We start from the raw sequence: 25,486 nt of genomic DNA on the forward strand, positions 1-25,486 counted from the left end.
GAAACATCGATGAGAGAGAAACATCGATCAGCTGCCTTCTGCACACTCCCCACTGGGGATATGCCCGCAACCAAGGTACATGCCCTTGACTAGAATCGAACCTGGGACCCTTGAGTCCGCAGGCTGACGCTCTATCCACTGAGCCAAACCAGTTAGGGCAAAAGATAATTTTTTAAAAACTTAAAATGTCTGTTGTACAAATATAAAATGAACATATTAGGGATTTTATTTATTTATTTATTTATTTATTTATTTATTTGGGGACCCAGTAAAATGGTACAACAGGTTCAAAGGAGAATTAATTCAACAAATGCAGACCTACAACGGCCATCAGAAACACAAAAATAAATTTACAGACAGATGCAACTGGTCGGTATCTCCAGGGCAACAGTCTGTTTGCATTTATGTAGATGATTCATTTGCATTATTATGTATTTCTATAACCCACAAGGTTGTAAAATACCTCAAAAACAAAGAAAGGCACTAACCCCTATAGAATTAGACAATCCAGAGCTGGAAACTAACAGGACACTCAGAAATCTCTTTTGCTTATTTCGAAGTCTTTCAAAAAATTTTCATGGCATCCATATTTGTATAGATTTTTCTCCAAAGCATCCTTTCATAAATGTCTAGATCTTTTGTTATTTTAGTCTCAGGGATGGTTGGTTGGTTGGTTGGGTTTGTGGGTCAGGGGAACAAATCTGAGCGTTACATCGAGGTATGCTTTTTATTTTTCAAGTAGTTCCACTTTGTGAAACCATGCTTTTGGCTTCTGATGATAATGGGTTTTGGTCTGAGAATGTGACCTGTAAAAGTACTTCTTGTAATTTTAGTTTTTTATTTTGAAAATGTTTTTATTGATTTTTAGGGAGAGAGGAAGAGAGAGGGAGAGAGAAATAGAAACACCGATGCATCAACATTGACCAGCTGCCTCCTGCATGTCCGCTGCTAGGGATCAAGCTGGAAACCTGGGCATATGCCCTGACCAGGAATCAAACCTGGGACCTCTTGATATCTCGATACATGGGTTGACGCTCAACCGTTGATCCACATCGGCCGGACCATTTTAGATTTCTTTATGGCCATGTTCATGAGGGATTTTTGTAAAAGTTCGGTGGATATCTGTGAATGAAGCATGTTGACTTGTTATTCATTTCTTGTAATCCTCCCGTAGATTTTGTCTTTTTGATAAACTTTGAAAGTATTTTTAAACATCTCTCTATGATTGTGTTTTTCTGCAATCAGTTCCAGCTTCTGATTGCAGAACCTTTTCATCCCCCCCAAAACAAACCCTGTCCCCGCTAGCAGTCACTGTCCTTCCCCTGCCTCTCCCCAGCCTCTGGCTACCACCAACCTACTTTCTGTCGCTGTTGCTTTGCCTGTTTTTATAATTTCACATCATTAGAATCATACCAATGGGATCTTCTGTGTCTGGCTCCTTTCACTTAGCATAATGTTTTCAAGGTTCATCCATGTAGCTTGTATCAGTACTGCATTCCTTTTTTATGGCCAACGAACATTCCATTGTGTGACTATGCTACACTTCATTTATCCCTTCATCAGCTGATAGAAATTTGGGTTGTTCCCACTCTTTGCCATAGTTTTTAAGACATCGTTATACTCAGGCTTTTAGAATCATTTGTGGATTTTTATCAGGGTGTCCACTGCCTACTGAGCAGTTGCTCTGTGTTAGTCACATTAACTCACGGACCATCCCCCTTAGTCCTACCCGGGAGCTGTTATTACCAGCACCCTTTAGGGCTGATGGGACTGAGAAACAGCATGAGTAAGCAGCTGGCCTCGGCTCACACAGCTAGTTTATTTCATTGGACTTGAATCATAGAGTCAAAATGAGGGATAGGAGTTCGACAGTTGAATGCAGAAAACAGAAATGGGGGTGAGCAGCTTAAGGTGGGCTGGAACATAGGAAGGTCTGGAGGAAGAGAGGTCATTTGTAATGAGCGTTTTTCTAGACGGGAAAACAAAATACATTTTTTTAAAAGGTTGGTGCTTCTGGGCGAGTGTTAGCTCTTAGGAAGGTTGTTTGTTTCTGGAGAATAAAATCCTGTATTTATATTGTATTTATAAGATGATCGTATAGCTTGTCATCCAAACTGGGAAACCTTTGAGAGTGAAGTGGCATTATTGATCACTATTTGGGTGAACAGGTATGTAAATCAGCTTCTAATTTACCGTTATTACTGATCAAAAGCCAAGCCAGAAACTGTAAAATAATGACAGTGCTTCGCCCTAGTGGTGCAAAGCAGCAAAGATTAGAATTCCACAGCCCATGGGTCAGCTTTCCAGAAAAATACGTCACGTGCCATAAAGCTGATCAAAATTTGGGTTTTCTACATAATGTTTATATAAACATATATATTACTATAAATATATCTATCAATCCGTTTGATTTTAGCCACGTGATTGTATTCCTATTTTTAATGTTAGTAAATGTGGTAAATGAGATCATTGTTTCCAGTTGGCATTCCCTCCCTGGGACAGAATTACATTCATCCACCCTTGCCCGCTGGCATCATGGTGAGTGGAGTGTGCTTCCCTGCCCCATTCGTTCTGGGCCAAGCCATTGTTTTACTTTGGCTCTTTGGCTAATGAAATACCAGTGGGCCTGATTGGAGGAGGGGCTTTAAATGTGCCTGTACAATTTGGCTCATCCTCTCACTCTCATGTGACCTGTCGTGAGAACATGCCTGGGTAGTTGATGGCCCAATGAGACGCACGCAGACATGTGGGCCTGTGAACCCACTGGCAGCCCAGAGCCAAACCCAGCACAGCCCCAATGAACTCACAGACCCATGAAAAGGAAAATCAGCATTTCTTATGGAAAGCCACTGAGATATTGAGGCTGTTACATGGCAGAAACTAATACAAGAGACCACTGGGGCAATCCTCAACTTAGGGTGACCTACTGAATGGCCATAGCCAATGTTCAGTATTTATGTGAATGAATGACATGATGTCTTCCCTACATTTCTACTTTAATCCCACTTTTAATACACATGTAATGAAGAAAGTATTTGTCTTTATAAAATACAGCAGGTCTCTCCTTCCCATCTTGTCTTGCCTCCTTTTCCTTCTTCTTCCCCCCTTAATTTCTGGTCAGTTCCCTTTCATGGGGAAGGGGGAGGAGGAGTTGCCCATAAGACTCCCCACCCAATCTACTGAAGACCCACTAGTCTCCATGTGGACATCTCTGTGGCAAGGCAGCCTTCTCTCCTGGCTCCGAGACCAGGCCCCTCCCAGGAGAAGCTGCATGAAAGGATCAAACTCCCGGAGATGCCTCCATTTTTATGAGATGTTATACCTTCCTAGAGAGGACTTTGTTCATTCTGAGCCAACTCTAAGCTACCATGCATCTTCAGAAAGATAAACCGAGTTCAGATTAGTTTGGAAGATTAGTATGTTGAAGGTTCAACAAGCATTTAATTTTGGGGGGTATTAAAAGTTCTTGCAAATCAGCGGTCATCTTTACAGAGTGGCTCTCAACCTAATCCAGTGTAGACAGCACAGACGCACCCAAATTGCCTTTAAACAGGTGAGTAAGTACCATCATCCAAAGATCCTGGGGGTCCAGTCCACCCTCACTTCCAGCCATATGCTTCAAATGGGGCTGACATACCCTCTACCTAAGAGGAAGCATGTGTCCAAACTTGACCAATCATAGTACCCAATGACCTTGGTCAGAGTTATTGGTCTAAAGCAAGGTTCAGCAATGTTTTTCCTAAAGTGACAGAAATGGTTGCTAGTTCCAACAGAAACATTTGATAGTAAATATTTTAGACGTAGAGGATCATCCAGTCTTTGTTACAGCTACTTTACTTTTTAATTTTAGCATAAAAGCAGCTATAGACAATACATGTGAATGAATGAGGCTGTGTTCCAATAAAACTTTTTTTTATAGAAACAAGCAGTGGGCCAGATTTAGTCCACAGGCCATAGTTTGCCAGCTCCTGGTCTTAAGCAGCGGTTCTCAACCTGTGGGTCGCGACCCCTTTGGGGGTCGAAGGACCCTTTCACAGGGGTCGCCTAAGACCATCGGAAAACACATATGTAATTACATATTGTTTTGTGATTAATCACTATGCTTTAATTATGTTCAACTTGTAACAATGAAATTGGGGGTCACCACAACATGAGGAACTGTATTAAAGGGTCACGGCATTAGGAAGGTTGAGAACCACTGTCTTAAAGGGTGGGCATATGAATCAAGGTAAGCCATTGAGGCCTAACCAGGAATGAATCATAGGACTTTTTTTGAGTGATCAGGAAAAAGACACTTTCTTTACCTTGGATCTATGAGAATATAAGGCTGGTCCTGCCTGAACTTCCAAGTGTAGAGATATATTATTTATCTACTGCTATGTAATAAATTATCCCAAAACTTAGTGGCTTAAACATATGTATTATTTCAGAATTTCGATGGGTCAGGAATGCAAGCATAGCTTAGCTGGGTCCTCTGTCTCAAGTTCTCTCCCAAGGGTGTAATCACATTGTTGGCCAGGGCTGGGGTCTCATCTGAAGGCTGGACTGGGGCATACATCTGCTTCCAAGCTCACTGACATGGTTGCTGGCAGGATTCAGTTCCTTGTGGGCCACTGGGCTGAAAGACTCATTTCCTCACTGGCTGTTGGCCAGAGGCTGTAATTAGTATTGTGCCACTTGGGCCTCTCCATAGGACAGCGCACCACATGGCAGCTGGCTTCCAGAAAAGTGAGCAGCCAAGAGAGAACAGGACAGGGTGAGCAAGGAGAAGCCAGTGTCTTTTTTGTAATTTCATCTCAAAAGTGACATTCCATCTCTTTCGTCAGAGTCTGTTCATTAGAAATGGGTCTCTGGGTCTAGCCCAGTGGTTTTCAACCTTCTGGCCCTTTAAATACAGTTCCTCATGTTGTGACCCAACCATAAAATTATTTTCATTGCTACTTCATAACTGTAATGTTGCTACTGTTATGAATCGTCATGTAAATATCTGATATGCAGGATGGTCTTAGGCGACCCCTGCGAAAGGGTCGTTCGACCGCCAAAGGGGGCGCGCGACCCACAGGTTGAGAACCGCTAGTCTAGCCCAACCTGTAGGGGAGGTGATTAGCCAAGAGCAAGAATATTAGGGGGTAGGGCTCCGTAGGAGCTATGTCAGAAGCTGTCTTCCCCTTTAAGGAACTTTCTGGAGGAAACCAGCACACAGCAAAGTCGTGCTCAGAGAAGCAGAACAAGACCGAGCTGGCATGACCGAGTTTGAGGCCCTGGATCAAGCCAGAGCTAAAAAAAAAAGTACACTCTCACCATTCAGTTATTTGAGACAAAGTATTTTTTTTCTTAAGGCGGTATTAGTTGAGTGTTTTGTGGCTTTCAAGCATATAACTCCAACCAAAAGATGCTCCATTACAGAAATTGAGTCCAAAGCCACCTGGGCATCTATAGTAATTGAGAGAAATGGTCATTTTTCATTGACTGTTCCCTGTGCCCAGGAATGCCCTAAGCATGCATGTTACAACTACCTCAGCAACCCTTGTGAAATCTCGAAACAGTAAATAATGCAATAATGTTCTTTCCACAAATGAGAAAACCAAGGCCCTGAAATGTTCAACCATTTGTTCCAAGCTGTAGAACTGACGTGACCAACTCTGTCTACGTCAGAGTTTATATCTTTTTGAGCATTCATTAGGCGATATTACTTTTCAGTGAGTGCCTCTTTGGGAAAAAAAATCATGCATTTTACTTCTTTGTAGAAATTTTACAAACCCAGCACCTCAAGTTAAATACGTTTACTGTATTGATTGAATGACCGATGTTTGATTGGTTTAGCAATCCATAGGCTCCTTAGGCCTGCAAACTTATTCAGGGTCAGCTTTATTAGATCCAAAAGGGGTCATTTTTCTTACAACTTTGAGAAGAAGGTTAGATGAGTGTTTACTGGTATGCCCACTTCTCAGGTGAAGAAACTGAGGCCCCAAAGTCCTGGGTCCACGTTGCTCACTGCCAGACAGGCAATGCCGGGAATCACCATCACCCTTAACTCCCCCATTCTGTTTGCAGCCTTGGACTTGTGCCTCTAAAAGAACAGAGAGAGAGGAGATGGGGGACTCACACCTTTGCAGTATGGCAAGCAGTGGTTTGGGATCAAGCAGAAATACCATAAGCAAAGCAGTAATGGGGTTCTCTGGCAAACGCATTTTTGTGAGATCTTTCATGAATAGTTCATATATTCATAATGTCCAAATAGCAAAACAGTATAAGATGGTATACACTGAGATGTCTCTTTCCCATCCTGTGTTCCCTTCCCAGTCCTTAAGGGGAACTGCTTTTAAAATAATTTTTTAAATAATTTTTATTTCTCAAGTATAGTTGATGTACATTATAGTAGTTTCAGGTGTACAACCCAGGGATTAGACATTATGTAACTTACTAAGTGGTCATCCCAGTAAATCTCATCCCCACCTGGCACCACACACAGTTATTGTACTGTTATTGACTATCTTCCCTACGCTGCACTTCACATCTCCGTGACTATCCTGTAATAACCAATTTGTATTTATTAATCCCTTCACCTTTTTACCAACTTCCCCAACCCACTTCCCATCTGGCACTGTCAAAATGTTCTCTGTATCTAAGTCTGTTTGCTTTTTAAAAAGAATTATTTATTTATTTTTTATTATGGGTCTGTTTCTGGTCTGCTTGATTGGGTAACTTTTTTTTTTTTACTTACTGGAGTTTCCCCAGTAGCAGTAGGGAGGAGAGATTAGAGTGTGTTAGGAACACTCTCACCACTGTGGGCAGCTGGTGCTTACTCCTGCTGGAAGCCCCTGGATAAGAGGGAGGAACTGGTGCCTCAGAGTTATCCACCTGCAGGGCGAGAGCTGAGGTATTGTCCAGCAATCCCAGCGTTCACTGGTGGAGGGCTGCTCCTGAGCTGGTGGGAGGAGATGAAGGGCCCAAGTCATGCGTGTTGTTGCACAGTTAGGCAGAGGGGATGCTGGCAACCAGAGGAAACCCTCAGGAAAAGACATGCAGGTGCTGGCAGTTGAAAGTCAGTCCAGAGTGCACCAAAGTGACATGGACGAGGGGATATGGGTGAGGACGCAACAGCATTTGCTATGCTGTATAGCCTTCTGACATTTCTTTATTCAAATGCATAAGCAAATCTAATCTAATAAAAGAGAAACATGCAAATTGACTGTACCTCCGCTACACCCACAAGCCATGCCCACCAGCCAATCAGTAGCAAATATGCAAATTAACCCAACTAAGATGGTGGCGGCCATGGAGCTGGAGCGAGCAGGAGGCTTGGGTTGCCCCTGGCGATGGAGGAAGCCAAGCTTCCTACCTGCTCTGGCCGGCACTGGGCTCTGCTCAAGGCTACAAAGTTTCAATTATAGAAGATAAATAAATCCCAGATACCTGCTTCCAGCCCGCAGCCATGGCCAGCCTGAAAACGGCCCTCAGCCCCTCACCCAGGCTGGCCAGGCACCCCAGCGGGACCCCCACCCTGATCCGGGACACCTTTCAGGGCAAATCAGCCAGCACCCACCCATGCACCAGGCCTCTAGCCTATAAAATAAAAGGGTAATATGCAAATTGACCCTAACAGCAGAACAACTGGGAATGACTGGTCACTATGACACATACTGACCACCAGGGAGCAGATGTTCAATGCAGGAGCTGCCCCCTGGTGGTCAGTGTGCTCCCACAGTGGGAGCTCTGCTCAGCCACAAGCCAGGCTGATGGCTGCCAGCACAGCGGTGGTGGCGGGAGCCTCTCCCGCCTCCTCAGCAGCACTAAGGATGTCCTACTGCAGCTTAGGCCTGCTCCCCGCTGGCAAGTGAACATCCCCCGAGGGCTCCCGGGTTGCCAGAGGGATGTCTGACTGCCAGCTTAGGCCCAATCCCCTGGGGAGCGGGCCTAAGCCAGAAGGTGGACATCTCCTGAGGGGTCCCAGACTGTGAGAGGGCACAGGCTGGGCTGAGGGACCCCTCCCCCAAGTGCACAAATTTTAGTGCACTGGGCCTCTAGTATGAATATACTCTTCCATTACCCTTTCCTTTTGCAAAAAAAAAAAAAAAGCATACTATATACACAGTTCTATACCTTGCTTTTTTAAATAATATGTTCAGAAGTTCTTATCATATCTATATATATAAAAGGCTAATATGCAAAGTGTCCCCTTGGGTGTTCGACCAGGAGACCAGGAGTTCGGTTGCTCGCTATGATGTGTGCTGACCATCTCAGGGGGCGGTGTGGAACAAAGGAAGGCCTCAGCCGGCAACCAGGGAAGGAAGGCCCCAGCTGGCATCCGGAAAGCCTCAATTGGCCCTGATCGCAGGCCAGGCCTAGGGACCCTAGCCATGCACGAATTTCATGCACCAGGCCTCTAGTTAGTACATAAAGAGCCTTTTTGTTCTTTTTTTTTTTTTTTTTTTTTTTTTTTTTTACAGCTACAGAGTATTCCATTGTGTGGCTCTACCATGGTTTATTTAACAAGTGACCTGTAGACAAACAGTTGGGTTATTTCTAGGCGTTTGCCAGTTCAAAGAGTGCTACAGTGAATAATCTTGTAGATGGATCATTTGGTGTGTGTGCCTGTGTATCTGTAGGATAAAGTCCCAGAAGTCCTCCGAGTTTAGGTCAGACAGACAACCACCCTATTAGAATCCACAGCCTCAGACTCCCTTGCAGCTACATGTGACCACGTGACTAAATTCTGGCTAATGGCACACAACCAGGTATGACGCATACTCTTGGTCACCTCTATAAAAGGCAGCTGCTCGCCTTCCTCTTCCTCTTTGCTCCTTCCCATGGGCTGGGTCGCTGGTCTGGATCTTTGCCTCGAGGAGATAGAAAAGCAACAAGCTAGGAGATGGGTCCCTAGATGCTCTCATGGAGCATCACCCAGCAGAAATAAACCTTCTGTTTTATTTAAGTCACTTTCATTTGGTCTCTGTTAAAGAACTCAAGGCAATAGCCTAACTAAAGATGGGATCATGGGAGGGCCTATGTTATAGTATGGCTGAACTAAGTGTTCCAAACACACCCCTCCTGTCTTTTTCTCTGATGTATCCCCAGCATGCCTGGCACAATGTCGGTATTAAGTAGAATCAGTAAATTTACAGTTATTGTTATTATATTATAAAATAGTTTTAAAAGTTATTATAGTGTAAGGATAGTAGGTAGATGACTGCCAATAGTAATAACCAATATCCTTGATTATTTACTGCAGTGGTTCTCAGCCTGTGGGTCACGACCCCTTTGGAGGTCTAACGACCCTTTCACAAGGGTCGCCTAAGACCATCGGAAAACACATATATCATTACATATTGTTTTTGTGATTAATCACTATGCTTTAATTATGTTCAATTTGTACCAATGAAATTGGGGGTCACCACAACATGAGGAACTGAATTAAAGGGTCGCAGCATTAGGAAGGTTGAGAACCATTGATTTACTGTTTGTCACTCCCTTTTACATATAGTCTGCTTTAATACTCATAAAAACTCTTTGATAGACAGAAGAGCCAAATCTGTAGAGACAGAAAGCAAATCAATAGTTGTCTAGGGCTGGGGAAAATGGAGAGTGATAATGGGTAGTTTCTTTTAGGGTGATAAAAATATTCTAAAACTATGATGGTTGTACAACTCTGAACTACCAAAAGTAATTATGTTGTACAGTGAAAGGGTGAACTGTATGGTGTGTGAATCATATCTCATTAAATTTGTTTGTTTTTTTAAAAAAGAAAAACCATTTGAGGTAGGTAGGATTATTATCCTCATTTTACAGATGAGAAAAACTGAGGCTCAAGGAGGTTAAAAGCTGGTTCAAAATTACACATCTGTGAAGATCTGGGACTCAGTGAGATAATACACGTAAAACATCTTCTAAAATAGTACTTAGCTCATGGAGAACATTTGTGAATGTTCACTTTTTCCATTGTCATTACCACCACCACCACCACCACCATTATTACCCTTCATTGCTTCTCGGGTAAGAGAGGTAAAATAACCTTCCAAACCAGCCTAGGATTGGCCTCTGGATGTTTCTGAGGTTTAATAGGGAAAGAGGGGAAAGGAGAAATAGAAATAGTTTAATCATATCCTGCTTGCCTCTACCTCCCACCTATCTCCTTCACCTTATCTCCAGCACTCTACTCATCTACAGCGAGACTGAGGTTGCTCAGACGTGCCATCACTTTACCTCCTGGTCTCAGCACAAACTATTCCCTCTGCCTGGAAGCCCCCTCACCTCACTTTTTTGCCTGCCCAAGACCTACCATCTGGGGTTATGAATCTGCCTCTTGCAGGAAGCTTTGGCTGACCACTGTGTGAATCTTTATCGCACTGTCTTGTTCACTTATTTTTCCTTCTGATTATTATGCGACTCCCTTAAAGGTTTGCTGTTGCATTCCTAGAGGTTAGCATAATGCCTCACACCCAGATAGAACCCAATTAATGTTTGTTAAACAAATGAGTGGCTCTGGAACAAACCCTAATAGCGGATGTCAGAGTCAGGGAAACTGTGGCATAAGACATGGAGAATGAATGATGATAGGTCTGGGTGCTCTCAATGTTGCTTGAAAGGGATCGAAAACTCATTTTTCTCAGGAGTAGGTGAAACAACTACCCGCCTCAGGCTGCCACCCTGGCCCCAGATCTAGGATCTGCAAATTCCTATGCTTAGACAACATTCCTTTACAGGTCAGGAGCTTACAAACCTGTAGGAGCCAGCAGGCGAACTGGGGGCTGTTTGTTTTCTCTGTGAATAAAGGCCCTGATCCTCTTTGTTGTCCACACAGTAGCTGCTTCCAGGATGTCATTTCTTCATTTCAGATTCGGGGGAGGGACTGGGGGTAGGAGCAGAAAGGAAAGACAAGGAGGAAGCGAAGACTTGGATCTGGTTATTCACATTTTCAACTAAGACTGTGCCCTAGTGACTTTTAAACTAGTACTTTTTTTTTTCCTTCATTTTAAACGATTTATGCGGGTGGGGATGTAAGTTGATATAGCCACATTGGAAAATACTTTGGCATCTCCTAGGAAAGTTGAACGGGAGCATATGGTGGGATCCAGCGATTCCTCCCCCACACTGTGCTTCCAAACCGCCATGCATGAGAATCACCAGGGGAGCTTTTGAAAATGCAGATTCTGACCCCAGTGTGTCTCAGGATATAACGTGGGCACAGGTCACCTGGGAGCCTTGTTAAGAAGCAGCTTTTAATGCAGTGGTTCTCCACCTTGGCTGCACATTAGAATCACCTGGGAATCGTTTTAAAATCCTGATTTCTGGGCCTCATCCTCCGGAAATTCTGTTTCTTTGTTATGGGGTGGGGCCACAACATTAGTAACAAAGAAACAGAATTTCTGGAGGATGAGGCCCAGAAATCAGGATTTTAAAAAGATTCCCAGGTGATTCTAATGCACAGCCGAGGTGGAGAACCACTGTTTTAATGGCAAAGAGAAGCCTCCCTACATGAGTCAGGGAACCTGTGTGAGAATGTTTACAGCTACGTTACTCATAGCAACCGAATTGGAAACCACCCATTGGCAGTGACAGTGCAGACCAAATGTGCTATCTTCGTGCAACGGAGGTCACGCGAGAGTGAAAATGAATGAGCTACAGCTGCCTGCAGCAACCTGTTCAATCTCACAGGCTTAAAGGAGTGAAGGAAAGTTGCTCGTACAGCTCAAACGGTGGCCAGACTCAGCAACATGTTATCTGGGCGGCAAAACTATTTTTAAATCATACGCAAAATTAGAAGTCGTGGAACAAGGTGGCAGAAGGAAGGAGAAGCTCATGGATGGGAACATGTGAAGGGTTTCCTTGGTACAAAGAATGTTCTAGATCTAAAGTTGGTGGTTACTGTGGGGAGCTGGCACGGCCATGGCATACTCAGCCCCAGGGCGCCTTATGTGCCATGCCAGCTTAGCCTGGTTCAGTGACCCTGAGTGGGGTGGGGGTGCGGGGGCGGGGGGTGCCGTGAAAGGATTAAGGAAAAGACAGACAAGAGAATGAAAGCTGGGTCTCGGTGGGATGCTGCTCCCTGATGAGGAGACAGTGCCAGCGCCCACAAGCCGTGTCTTTATTTTATAGTAGATGCCACGAGGCAAAGTAGGGGTGTGATCACGTTGTTTACAGCATTCTCGTGAGTTTTAACCTCACTCAACTACATGCACCCGAACTCTATCACAAGGCACGTGGGGCCACGTGTTCGGACCATAGGCTCAAGCTTACAACCACAGCTGTTGGCTATGATTGTGCTGGGAGGGCCCTGCCCTCCAGCTGGGACTTGCACATGGCAATGAGAGGACCCTGTCCTTTCATTAGTCCGAGGCTTGAACCTGGCCAAAACACTGTAGCCGCGCCCCACAGGTTACATGAGTGTTAGTTTTATTCCTTAAATTGCACATTAATGTTTTATACACTCTTGTGTGTGTGCCAAGTTTTATTATTTGTTTCAAAATTTAAAAACTTGAAAGATTGCAGAAAGGTATGTACCTATGTAGCAAGATGTCAGTCACTCAGACAATCACATCACAAATATTGCTGCTCTGTCCTCAGGGATAACTCCTGTGACCAGGGTCCCTGGTCTCCTCCGCATTCACGTGTGTGTGTGTGTGTGTGTGTGTGTGTGTACAGGGTGTGGCAAAAGTAGGTTTACAGTTGTTTATATAGAAAATAATACGATAATTAATAAATACAAGAATAAACTCTTGTTTTGCATACTCACAACTGTAAACATAATTTTGCCAAACCCTATATATATTAAATTTTATAGAGAGAGATGCTGTTAGAGCTTTATGTACTTACATACATATATCTACATACACACAGCAGCATAATTTGTGTTATTTGAACATTTGATTTATATATCTTGAAGAATATTCCCTATCAAAGCACACAGAAATATATTATTCTTTTTTATGGTCATATAGAATTTATTCCATTGTATGACACAATCACAATTTAGTTATTTATTTCTTTTTAACTATAAAGAGTCTGTGAATACATTTTTTAAAGGAAGTAATACTGTATTACGAATACACAGAAAATTTAGGTTCCTCAGTCCTTCTGCCCTCCCCCTCAAAGCTGCTCCCCTGCCCCCACCTTGCTTAACACATAGCCAGTGTGTTGCCTTCCAATACCTTTTTGTCCTGGATTTTCATGTTTCAGTATTGGGAATATATGTAGATTTGAATGTGTGTATATCTGGGGGAACTTGCTGGGTTTTTTTCAATGCAGCAGATGTGGGACTTGAGCCAGGCTTGTATACAGAAATCTGGCTGGTTACTTTTATTTGCTGCCTGGTATTCTACGGTGTGGCTAACCCTCACTGTAATCGAACCACTGCCCTACGATTGAGCATTTAGTTTGTGTCTCAATTTTTTTTTGCTATGGCAACGATGTTGCAACAAACATCCTTGGACACACTTCTTTGTGTGGATACGAAGATGTTTCTCTGGAGAAGACTAGAGGGAAAGGAGAATTAATTGCTAGATCATTGCAGGGCACATTTAACATTTTATTGCCAAATTGTCCTCCAAAGTGACTACAAACATTCGCGCTCCTGCTGGCAATACATTAGGAGACCAATTACCCTGCGCTCCTGCTAACGGTAGAATGCTATCAGCCTTCTTAATATTTATTGATCTGGTAGGTGGAAAAAAAGAGAGGGATTCCTGGCTATTTAATATTCACTCCTTATAATTAGTGAGGCTGAAGACCTCTAGCACGATTGCTGCCCAGAATCCACATTGAACAAGATCTCCAGGTCGTTCTTCCCACTCAAGTCTGAGCAGCACAGAAATCAGAATCTGATGCTTAACAAGGTCCCCAGGTGATCTGTGCCTGTTACTCTCTGAGACACACCGGAGTCAGAATCTGCATTTTAGCAAGGCCCCATCTGATTCTCATGCAGGTACATGTGAGAGTGCAGGGTGGGGCAGGAATAGAGGGATCATAGCATATGCTCACCTTTACTAATACGTGTTTAGTCTTTTTATTCAGGCAGGATATAAAGCAGTATTTCAATTTATTTCAACTTGCATGTCTTTAATCATAAGTGAGCTTGGACATTTTAAAAAAATTTTATAAGCGCCCTGACCGGTTTGGCTCAATGGATAGAGCGCCGGCCTGTGAACTGAAAGGTCCCAGGTTCGATTCTGGTCAAGGGCATGTACCTTGGTTGCGGGCACATCCCCAGTAGGAGGTGTGCAGGAGGCAGCTGATCGATGTTTCTCTCTCATCGATGTTTCTAACTCTCTATCCGTCTCCCTTCCTCTCTGTAAAAAATCAATAAAATATATTTTAAAAGAAATTTTTTTTATAAGCCAGGTTTTCCTTTCTGGGAACCAGCTCGTCAGTGAATCTCGTTACTTTGCTCGGAACACACCAAAGCTGATCTCCTTGGAGCCTTTGCTGTTGTTTCCTCTCCCAGGATGCCATCTCCCTGGTTCTTCCCATGGCTTTAGCTGTAACGGTCCCTCTAGACCAGCTCAGATACCCCACCACCACCACCACCACCACCCAGCGATCCTCCATCACCATCCCATTTCATCTTGATCGTAGCACCCATTGTTATCTGAAATGACTTTATGCATGACCTCATTCATTCATTCATTCATTCTTCATTCCTTCCTTCTCTGACTGCCCTGCTGGTCTTGTTGGTCTTGCATATCACTCTGTATCCAACACCTGGAACAGACCAGGAAGTCGTGTGGGTCAAAACATTGTTAGCAAATGAATAAACAAATTAATTCCTGGATGATGAAGAAATAAGATTAGCTTCTGTCTATGTACACCCCATTTGGGAATCACTTGCACCTGGATCGTTCAGTCCTGTATCCATCGTGGAGAACTGTAGTGGTGATGACAGAAGTCAAATGAGGTGGCTTAGGGGAGCACGAGCCAGGGGAGGTGAGCGCACCCCCAGGAGGCCTGGGGCAATCAGAGAGATGATGATAACTTATTTTTTATCTATTTCTCTTGGAAAATAAGGCAATTACTTGAGCAGTGTTAAATGAGTAGTATTAAATGCCTCACATATATATTGGAACTAGTATAGAAAGCATGGGAAACATGCAATTCAGAAGGGCTGAGTAATGTCAACACAGGCTTGTTTGCGTCCGATTAATTTCCACGTAAAACGATATCTGTGCCTAGTCAATTGGAAGCACCAATTCTCGATAAGTGTTAGCTATTATTATAGGTAACTTAACTCTTACTCTACGGTTGTAAATAATAATTAATACGCAGAGCAGCGGTTCTCAACCTGTGAGTCGTGACCCCTTTGGCGGTCGAACGACCCTTTCACAGGGGTCGCCTAAGACCATCCTGCATACCAGATATTTACATTACGATTCATAACAGCAGCAACATTACAGTTATGAAGTAGCAATGAAAATAATTTTATGGTTGGGTCACAACATGAGGAACTGTGTTTAAAGGGCCAGAGGTTGAGAACCACTGATGTAGAGAGCACTGCCTCTGTACTGTACATAGCTCTGTGCACTGTACACACACGAATCTGTCCTCACAACCACCCCAGTTATGGAATTGCCTTGTTATTGATGAGAAAGTGGGGCATGGAGCAGCTTTCTCAAGGCCACAGAGTGACAGAGCCAGGATTCTACTCTGGCGGCTCCCGGAGCACTTATCATTCCATGCCACTGCCTCCGGGCTTCACGGTGCTCTGGAAAGAGGTGTGGAGTGACCAGGAGAAGCTTTGTATAGTTCAGAGGTGCCCCATCATCTCTTGGCAAAATACTTAACGAGTTTTCAAAATTACAGATATTCTCCATTTTTCTTTTATGGTGACAAGTGTTGAAAATGTATTAACCTTCTCCATGAAGAAAGGAGACTACTTAACCATTTAAAAAAAAAATTCAAGGTAAAGGTGATATGTAAAGATTGAGAAAGTAACTAGTTTGCAAGAAGAACATCCCACGGAGCAGTGGTTCTCAAACTTGGCTGCACATTAGAATCACCTGCGAATCTTTTTAAAATCCTGATTTCTGGGCCTCATCCTCCAGAAATTCTGTTTCTTTGTTATGGGGTGGGGCCACAACATTAGTAACAAAGAGACAGAATTTCCGGAGGATGAGGCCCAGAAATCAGGATTTTAAAAAGATTCCCAGGTGATTCTAATGCGCAGCCGAGGTTGAGAACCACTGTCCTATGGGGAGCAAGAAAGCCGCCGGCATCCCAGGTGTTTACTTGTTCCCAGGTGGAGTTGTTGCTGAAGGCGGGGCTGTGCCCCGAGCTTGCCGGGACCTGATCATCACGTGGAGCCTGAGTTAAAAAGACCCAGGTTCAGCTCCGAGTCGGGAGTCGCCTGGGAACCTGTGTTCCCAGCACCTCCGCGGGCTGGGGTTCCGCTGTGGCGAGTGCGGGCCCCTGGGGTTTTTCCGCGCCCGGTAAACCGCCTGCTGTGAGGTTACTACCGTTGACAAACCCTAGGGGACCGCCTGCGAGAAGAGCATTTTTATATTTCCCCAAAACCGAGCTGTTTTCCTCAACCTTCCTGTTTTCAAGTTGTGAGTTGATTCTAGGATGTTTGTGTAACACAGTGGTTCTCAACCTCGGCTGCACATTAGAATCACCTGGGAATCTTTTTAAAATCCTGATTTCCGGGCCGCGTCCTCCGGAAATTCTGTTTCTTTGTTACTGATGTTGTGGCCCCACCCCATAACAAAGAAACAGAATTTCCGGAGGATGAGGCCCGGAAATCAGGATTTTAAGAAGATTCCCAGGTGATTCTAATGTGCAGCCAAGGTTGAGAACCACTGGTGTAAGGCGGGGTGAAGTCACTTGAGGTTAAACATTTAAATTTTTTTTAAAAATTAAAGCAATTTTAAAGATTTCTTTGGGATGTATGTACACATGAACGTAATGCCATTTGAAAATAATGCCATTTGAAAACGTAATGCTAGGTCTCCGAATGCTAGGGTCTCCTTTTGGAATGTCGCAGAAGGGCCCTGGGTAAACCGGACAGTGGTCATTGCCTCTGGGGAAGCTGAAGGGGAAGGGCCCCCCACCCCCACCCCCCACCCCCCCCCCACCCCCCCCACCCCCCCCACCCCCGCATGGAGGGTGGGTGACATCTGACACCCTTATCCTGCTGGAGCCATGTCCCTGTGCACTTGCCTGCCTGAGCTGTCTGCACCCTTCAGCTCAAGGGCACACAACTGGATCCGTCAATCCTTGGGCAGGACACCTTGTCATGACTGATCCATCGCTGGCCTGTGTTTGGTTGCTTGTTTGTTCCTTAGTTTATTATGACATAATAAGCACCAGGGGACCCACTACCCAAAACTAAGCCCTTAACCAGAACCTACATCTCATCCATCTTCTCCCTCCCTCTCCTCTAATTTAATAGCCATCAACCTAAATCCTACATATTCATTCCTTTTTCTTTATAGCAAGTTTTTTTTTTGCTGTAAGAATACCTACAAGTATTCTTAAAAATATATACCATTTTAATTTTTTTTAATATATTGATTTTTTTTTACAGAGGGGAAGGGAGAGGGATAGCGAGTCAGAAACATCAATGAGAGAAACATTGATCAGCTGCCTCCTGCACAACTCCTACTGGGGATGTGCCCGCAACCAAGGTACATGCCCTTGACCGGAATCGAACCCGGGACCCTTTACTCCGCAGGCCGATGCTCTATCCACTGAGCCAAACCGGTCAGGGCCCATTTTAATTTTAAAAGAACTTCATATAAAGGGTATGTAACCTTCCAGGAATTATTTTTCCCACACTTAATAGATTACTAAAATCGCCTAAGTTGCTGTGACTGGCATTTGTCCATTTTAACTAGTGTGCAATAGGCCGTGGTGCGAACGTACCAGAGTTCATCCATTTGCTCTCCTGTGGATGGGCACGTGGGTTGTTTCCTGGTCTTTGCCGTGTGTGCAGTGTTGACTCTGATCTACGATCTTTCTAAACAGTGCCCTAGTTTCTTACTAGTAAGTGACTGTCCACAGAGGTTGGATGGTAGGTGACTAGGAGAGCATGGCACTGATTCATGCTTGCCTGCAGAGCAGGAGGTTCTGTGGGGCCACATCCTGTCTTAATTTTTGCCAATTAGACTGATACACAGTGATAGCTCACTATGATCCTGCATTTACCCTGCGTGCAATGTTTCAAGAAAAACAAAACAAAATTATTGATATTTTCCACAAATATAATGACAGCAACTGATTACACTTGTTTCATTTTTCGAAGACACTTCCTAAATATTTTACACTACATGCATTCAAAGTTGTGCTAAATTAAGTTTACTGCTGTGTTTGGTTTTAACGGTTTGATTTCAAGGGTCATAATTGTAAAACTGAAAAAACTATAACACAGGATATAGAAATCTAAATGAAACCCAGATATGATTAGCTATGCTGAATAAGTTGTTCTGCTCTTTCCATTCCATTTACCCAGTATACAAATTGACTAGTCATTTAAAAAAACAAACAAACAAACAAACAAAAAAAAACAAAACCCAGCTTGGAAATGCTCCTCTTCCCTGCTAATCATCTGGGGCTTTTGTAAATTCAACTGAAACGGGTGCATCTCCATATCTTGAAGTGGATTTCAAACTCACAGGAGATGCTTAAACAGATTAGAAATTCTGTTGCTAAGTTTAAACACTCAGATAAAGGTGTTTATGTCATGATTTTTCATTGTTTTCAGCAGTGGTTCTCAACCTTGGCTGCACATTAGAATCACCTGGGAATCTTTTTAAAATCCTGATTTCTGGGCCTCATCCTCCGGAAATTCTGTTTCTTTGTTACTAATGTTGTGGCCCCACCCCATAACAAAGAAACAGAATTTCCGGAGGATGAGGCCCGGAAATCAGGATTTTAAAAAGATTCCCAGGTGAGTCTAATGTGCAGCCAAGGTTGAGAACCACTGTCCCAGCCAGTCTGAGCACGAACGCCAATTAGCGCGCGCACATACACACACACACACACACACACACACACACACACACCACACACACACACACACACACACACACACCCGAGGACCACGCCTCATTGCCTGCTGGGCGGGGCCCGCGGCCCTGGCCCAAAGGCTTCTCGGGTGTGCGGCGCTGGACCCCGCGCGGAGCGACGCAAACACGGATTCCCGGGCTCCGCCGCCTGGAGCCAAAACTTTCGGAATCTGTATTTTTAATCGTCTTCTCCAGGAGCAGTGGTTCACCCTGCAGTTGGAGACACTCTGCCTCATTTGAATTTTAAATTCGAATATACAGCCAAGGCTGAGAGCCACGAGTGGAAGTCGTGCCTTTACGACCCTCAGAACAACCTGGGGAGCTTGAAACACCCGCCCCCGCAGCGCCCGGTTCCGTCCAGGCCAATTGAGTCCGAATCTGGAAGCGCCGCCAGGGCCTCACCCGGGAGCTCGTTAGGAATCCGAAAGCTCAGGCCCCAGTCCAGACCCACCGAGTCAGAATCTGCATTTTAACGAGCTCCCCGGTGGTTCCTGCGCACATTCGAGTTGGAGGCGGGTGGCGCTTCTGAAATGTTAATGGGCACACGAATCACCTGGGGAGCTTGTTAACGTGCAGGCGCGGTCTCTCCAACTTTAATGTGCACGCGAATCACCCGGGAGCTCGTTACCATGCAGATTCTGATGCGCCGGCCTGGGCGGAGCCCGAGCGTCTGCATTTCTCCCGAGCCGCGGGGGGTGCGGCCTGCGAGGCGCGGACCGCGCTCCCGGGACCCGAGGCCCTGGCCCCGGGCCAATCAGCCGTCAGGACTCGTGATAAATCGCCCGGCTCCGCCCCGGGGCGGAATCGCGGGACCTGCGCGCTCCGCCGAGGGGTGTGACTTCCCAACTCCGCGACCGGGCGGTGTGCAGCAGGCCCCTCGCGGGCGCCGGGTCGTCACGCCATGTCGCGGCGCAAGCAGGCGAAGCCCAAGCAGCTGGCCCGCGCGGAGCCGGAGCCTGCGCGCCCGGAGGTGGCGAGGGTGGCGCGCGAGGCGGCCGGGGAGTCGGGTGAGTAGCGTTGCGGCGGCCCCGCCGGGGGGCTGGCTGCCGTTTCTCGGGTGTTTCCGGGCCCGCGCGGGTGCGAGGTTCCGCCACCGGGCGTGGAAGGCGGGATGAAGCTCCCAACTTGTCCGGGGCTCGGCGGCGGCGCCCCGGCCCCTCCCCCACCGTGTCCATTTCCCTCCTGCGTGAATCCTGTGTCTGCGCGGACGGTGAGCGGCGGTGCATCGCCAGGCGCGCGGCAAGGATGTCCTGGGACCCCTTCCGGGGCTGCCTTCCGAGCCCTCTGGCGGGGCCGCGCGCCTGGAAAACAGGCACTGAGTCCCGCACGCAGAGCGACCTTCTGGAGGATGGAGAAATGTCTGCAAATGTCTGAGCTGAGCGGGGCCCCGGGCTTAGTGCTGGAGAGGGACACGGCAGCGAACAAGGCGGACGGAATTCCGGCTCCGCCGGAGCTGCTGGCCCGCGCGCTGGAGCGCGAAGTGGTTAGGGGTGCGCTGTGTGTGGGGGGCGGGGGGGGGGGGGACGGGGGGGACGGCAGAAAAACACTGGGGGGAGGTGTGAGCCCGGGGCAGGGGGCTCTTTCACAGGCGCAGCCCGGGCAGGCCGGGGAGTGAACATCTGAGGGTTGTGAGGGAGCCAGCCGTGGCGATGCCCGGGGGAAGCGCGTTCCAGGCGGAGGGAACCGCAGGTTCAGAGGGGAGGGCTCGGCGGGCTGGAACCTGCGGCGGGTCAGACGAGGTCCCAGGGGTGACGGGGGCGCCGAGGACTCCTTGAGGTTGTGCCTTTTACCCTGGAGGAGTGGGTTTCTCTAGATCAGTGATTCTCAACCTTGGCTGCACATTAGAATCACCTGGGAATCTTTTTAAAATCCTGACTTCTGGGCCTCATCCTCCGGAAATTCTGTTTCTTTGTTATTAATGTTGTGGCCTCACCCCATAACAAAGAAACAGAATTTCCGGAGGATGGGGCCCGGAAATCAGGATTTTAAGAAGATTCCCAGGTGATTCTAATGTGCAGCCAAGGTTGAGAACCGCTGCGCTAGGGGGAGGGGGTGTCGGGTAGGCGGTGCCACAGTCCGACTCGCCAGGCTCACCTCGGGCGCCCGGTAGCCGGTGGAGCCCCGGAGAGGCGGAAAGACCCTCGGCGCCCCTAACACCTCGGGGCGGTATTTCTCACCCTGGGGCCCCTGGAGCCACCAATGCTAAAGTGCCTTCGAGGTAGGGCGCTTTGCCAACTGGTCAAATTCTTACGGCCACTCTCAGGTACCCCACCCCTTGGAATGTCGGGGGCAAGGATGGGGTGAGGTCGGGTAATCTGCATTTCTAAAGCGCTTCCGCTCCTGATTATCTTCCACTCAGACACTGATTAAGACAAAGTAATCTCGCCTCCCTCCTCCTTGCCGCCCCCCCCCCCCCGTCTAGCTGATACCTTTTTCTTAGGAAGGAAGTGGAGTTTTAACTGCACTGTCTTTTTCCCTCCTGCGTTTTTCTGGACGGGGGATCTCTGGGAAGGCTCAGACACCCAGCAGCGCTTAAAAAAAAAGAACCTCTCCCCAGGAGGTGGTGGAGGGGAAAACCCTTATCCAAGCTACTCCTAAATTAATAGTTCGTATTTGGAACTAAAGTTTGGCTGCATGAATTACCATAACCAAAATACCGTAACTACTTCTATGTCTAAGGCCAAGAATGGGGACAGGTAGCTGGACAAGGGCGGTCTTTCTGGGGTGGGGACCAGGCCTCTTCCTGGTCCTCATGGAAGGACTTGGGGATGTTGAATCTTTAGGGGGGAGCGATTATTGAAGACTTCCTGAATACCCCAGGTTGTTTTTCAAAGTTCTCGCTACTTTTTATTCTACCAGCAGAGCTGGCCCTGGAGTGGGCCGGTGTTCCCAGGCGTTGGGGACGGTGTTCTGTACCCTGCAGTACTCGGGTGTCCCCTGTGGTCAGGGCATAATCAGAATGACGCCCCAAACACGCCTCAACACCGGCCACCACTGCAGAGAAAAAGCAGCCTTACAACTGATGGGGTTGTTCACCTGTCTTTTACACCTGTGGTGCTGAGCTGGAGGCTTGCCTTTTTCTTTTCTTTTTTTTAAGTTAGGCTCCTCTTGCCAATAAATCGCTTTGCAACCAAAGTAACTTTTGGAGGAAGTATAAGGGAGCCGGTCAGTTGGTAGACTTTAATCTCCACCAGTAAAAGAAGGAAGTAACAGAGGGGCAGGAAAACCTTACACAGTAACATCAGCAGTTTCTCAAAGGGTTAAAAAAGGCCATTGTGCTCACCGAGGTTCTAACTGTCAGATGTGTGCTCCGCCCCCCTTTCCCGTGGAAGGTCTCTGCTCCCGCTGTACCTTTCCCAGGGGAGCCCCCTGTGGGGGCCTTGGGTGTCTAAAGGTGATGGGAGTCTCTCCTGGCCCTCAATAGCTGTTGGGCACAGTTTTCTGATAACTAGAACTCATCCATCTCTCTCCTGCCTATTTTGAAGTCTGAATTGCACAATGCATTTCCCTCCCCAAGAATCTGGCGGTGCACATGTGTACACACCAGTGAATAAAACCAATAGTGTTTACTTCATGCTCACTTACGTGCAAGGTTCTTTTATGGATGCTAAATTCAATAATCTTCATGTGAACCTGTAAGTTAGGGGCTAAATCCCCGTCTTACTGATGTGGCCACTGAGGAACAGCAAAGTTGAGTAACTTACCTAGGGTCACACAGGTAATAGATGATAGAATTTGGAATTTGAAACTTACTAGCTGGCTTCCCAGTCAGATCCCTCTCACTTAGATTTCAGCTTTTCAGTCTAACTCTGTCTGGCGGGTTAAAACACTCAAGAGTTTGAGGAGGGGTTTTTTAAAGGGGGAATTGCTCAGTAGTACAGGTTTGGGTTTTGCCTGTGAGGGGCATACTGATGAGCCTCAGAGATGGCAAGTGTCGGTTCTAGTCTGCTGAAAACTTCTAGGCCCTGTGATCTTGCGCATCTCCTCTGAGTCATTTTCCATCCTCCCCGCGCAGTTCTTAACCCTTTTCGGTCCAACGTGGAGGCTGACTCGACAGACCAGGCGCTAGGAGCAGGTCCAACGTCGAGGCTGAGGTGGACACCGCAAACCGGTTCAACATTCAATCCCGTCAGTTAATTTGGACCAGACTGTTTGAATTCCAAAAATACAATTGGACCTCAGAGGGTTAAAGTGTGATCCCCAAACCAGTAGCATCAGCTGGGAATTTGTGAGAAAAATCACAGGCTCCCCACCCGAATCAGGAATTCTAGAGGTGGGGCCAAGACACCTGTGGCTAAACAAGCCCTCCAGGTGATTCTGATGCACTTGTTAGACAAGCGAGGGGGTGGAGTTGTACTACTCTGATTTTAACGTGCAGAGCAAGCATGTCAAACTCGCAGCCCTCGTGCTGCATGCCTTGTTTATTTGGCCCGTGTTAGCCTTTGAGTGTGACATGCTTGGTGCACCTAGGACTCTTGTGAAAGAGCAGGTTGCTTCTGTAGGTGGGACAGAGTCTGGGGTGGGCCTGAGATTCTGCATTTCTAACTTGCTCCCATGATGCTGAAGTTAGTTCTCTGTGGCCCACCCTTTGAATAGCAGAGGTTTAGAGGAGTAAGTCACTTAGGGAAGGCTTTAAAATGAAGTTCCTGGGGATCTACCCTAACACCCCCTCCTTCTGGGGCAGTGGTTCTCAACCTTGGCTGCACATTAGAATTACCTGGGAATCTTTTTAAAATCCTGCTTTCTGGGCCTCATCCTCCGGAAATTCTGTTTCTTTGTTACTAATATTGTGGCCTCACCCCATAACAAAGAAACAGAATTTCCGGAGGATGAGGCCCAGAAATCAGGGAAATTCTGTTTCTTTGTTATGGGGTGAGGCCACAACATTAGTAACAAGGAAACAGAATTTCCGGAGGATGAGGCCCAGAAATCAGGATTTTAAAAAGATTCCCAGGTGATTCTAATGTGCAGCCAAGGTTGAGAACCACTGCTCTGGGGCATTACATTTAACCCACAATGCAGGTGATGCTGATCCAGGTATGGGGACCGTCTTGTGCAATGTATGGTGTTCAGCAATATCCCTGGCCTTCACCTGCTAGATGCCACTATCCCTACATGATCCTGACAATTAAAAATGTCCCCAGGCATTGCCAAAAGTTCCCTGGGGGCAAAACGAACCCCAGGATTGGGTCACCTCTTCAGACCCTATTAAGGGGCCTCCCACAGTCCTTTCTAACTGAAGCGCGTACTCAGACAGGCTGGGCCCTGTACTGAGAATTTACATTGCTACCTCTTAGCCCTGAGACAGGTCAGCGATTTCTTTTTCCAGGTGAGTCATCTGTGGCTCAGAAAGGTTACATAAGGTGCCAATAGGCACACAGCTAGTTTCATGGCTAAGCAAACCCTGTGCCTAGAACCCAAGCCCTCACCACTGTGCTGCACAGCCTCTCGTGGTCAGAGAAGGTTTACCTGGGTAAACCTCAGGGAAAATGGAATCAACCTTCTGTACTCGGGTAAACCAGAAGCCCCAGACCGCAGTCTCTAATACATAAGAGGTCTTTTTTCTTAAAGACTTCAGACATGGCTCGCACCTCTGTGGGAGGGAGTACTTAGTCATTATTATGGAAACTTTTTAAAGTGCATACAGTGGGGCCTTGACTTACAAGTTTAATTTGTTCAGAGACCAAGCTCGTTAAGGAGCTTGTTAACTCAAATTACTCTGTCAATTCAGTGCAAAAAATCTGCAGAGAGACAGCTGGTATCTCAAAAAACTCGTTAGTGGGGACACTCGTAAGTCAAGGCCCCACTGTATTTAGATTAAGCCATGTTAAATTGTCATCCGATCACTGGGCCCATGAAAACGAGGCTTGCACGTGGCTCAGCCTTACTGAAAACAGAATGACACAGTGAGTTCCCTTGTAGCCGTAGCTGGGCTTCACACGTGGCCGGCCTTGTTTCTTCTGAACAGCTATTCCCCTGCCCTGGGGTTTTTTTTGAAGTGAATCAGACATATGTGCAATTTATGAATATTCATCCCTAAACTATGAGGATTTTTTTTAGTAAAAGTCTTCAATTTTATCTTTCCACTTTAAAAGTAAACCTTCTCAAACTTTTAGTTGGGTTCAGCTTCCCACTGTCTTCAGTGGTTTTACAATCTGTTAGAATCAGAATCAAAATCCTGGTATCACAGACCATCATCAAGTCTCAGTCCCTGGTTTTCCCCTTCTTTCATGTCATCTTCTGAAACGCCTGCGTTTCGTCCTGGGGAGCGGCGGTGCGTGAAGTGTGGTCTGTGACCTGTACTGCGCTGAGGCAAACAAGGTCGGAAATGGGAAGTAGGCATTTAAAAATAGCCTGACATTGCCACGGCATCCAGCTTTCTGTTCTGTCCGTAATAACTCCTGGCCTTTTGTTCTCGTCTCACTTCACTTTTCCCGTAATTTGTGTTTATTACCTTTTTATAAAATTGTGGCCTGTGATGGATCGGGCAT

General features: G+C 46.3%; 1 protein-coding gene across 2 annotated transcripts in view; it reads left to right on the forward strand.

Annotated features, from left to right (window-relative positions):
* The window catches only part of ZFP64 (ZFP64 zinc finger protein), an 85,167-nt gene that overhangs the window by 39,750 nt on the left and 19,931 nt on the right, over positions 1 to 25,486 (forward strand). The gene's annotated exons all lie outside the window — the stretch shown is intronic.

The sequence above is a fragment of the Myotis yumanensis genome, unplaced genomic scaffold (genome assembly GCF_028538775.1).
Source record: "Myotis yumanensis isolate MYYU_CA2020_CCGP unplaced genomic scaffold, mMyoYum1.0.hap1 SCAF_7, whole genome shotgun sequence".
Taxonomy (NCBI): Eukaryota; Metazoa; Chordata; class Mammalia; order Chiroptera; family Vespertilionidae; genus Myotis; species Myotis yumanensis.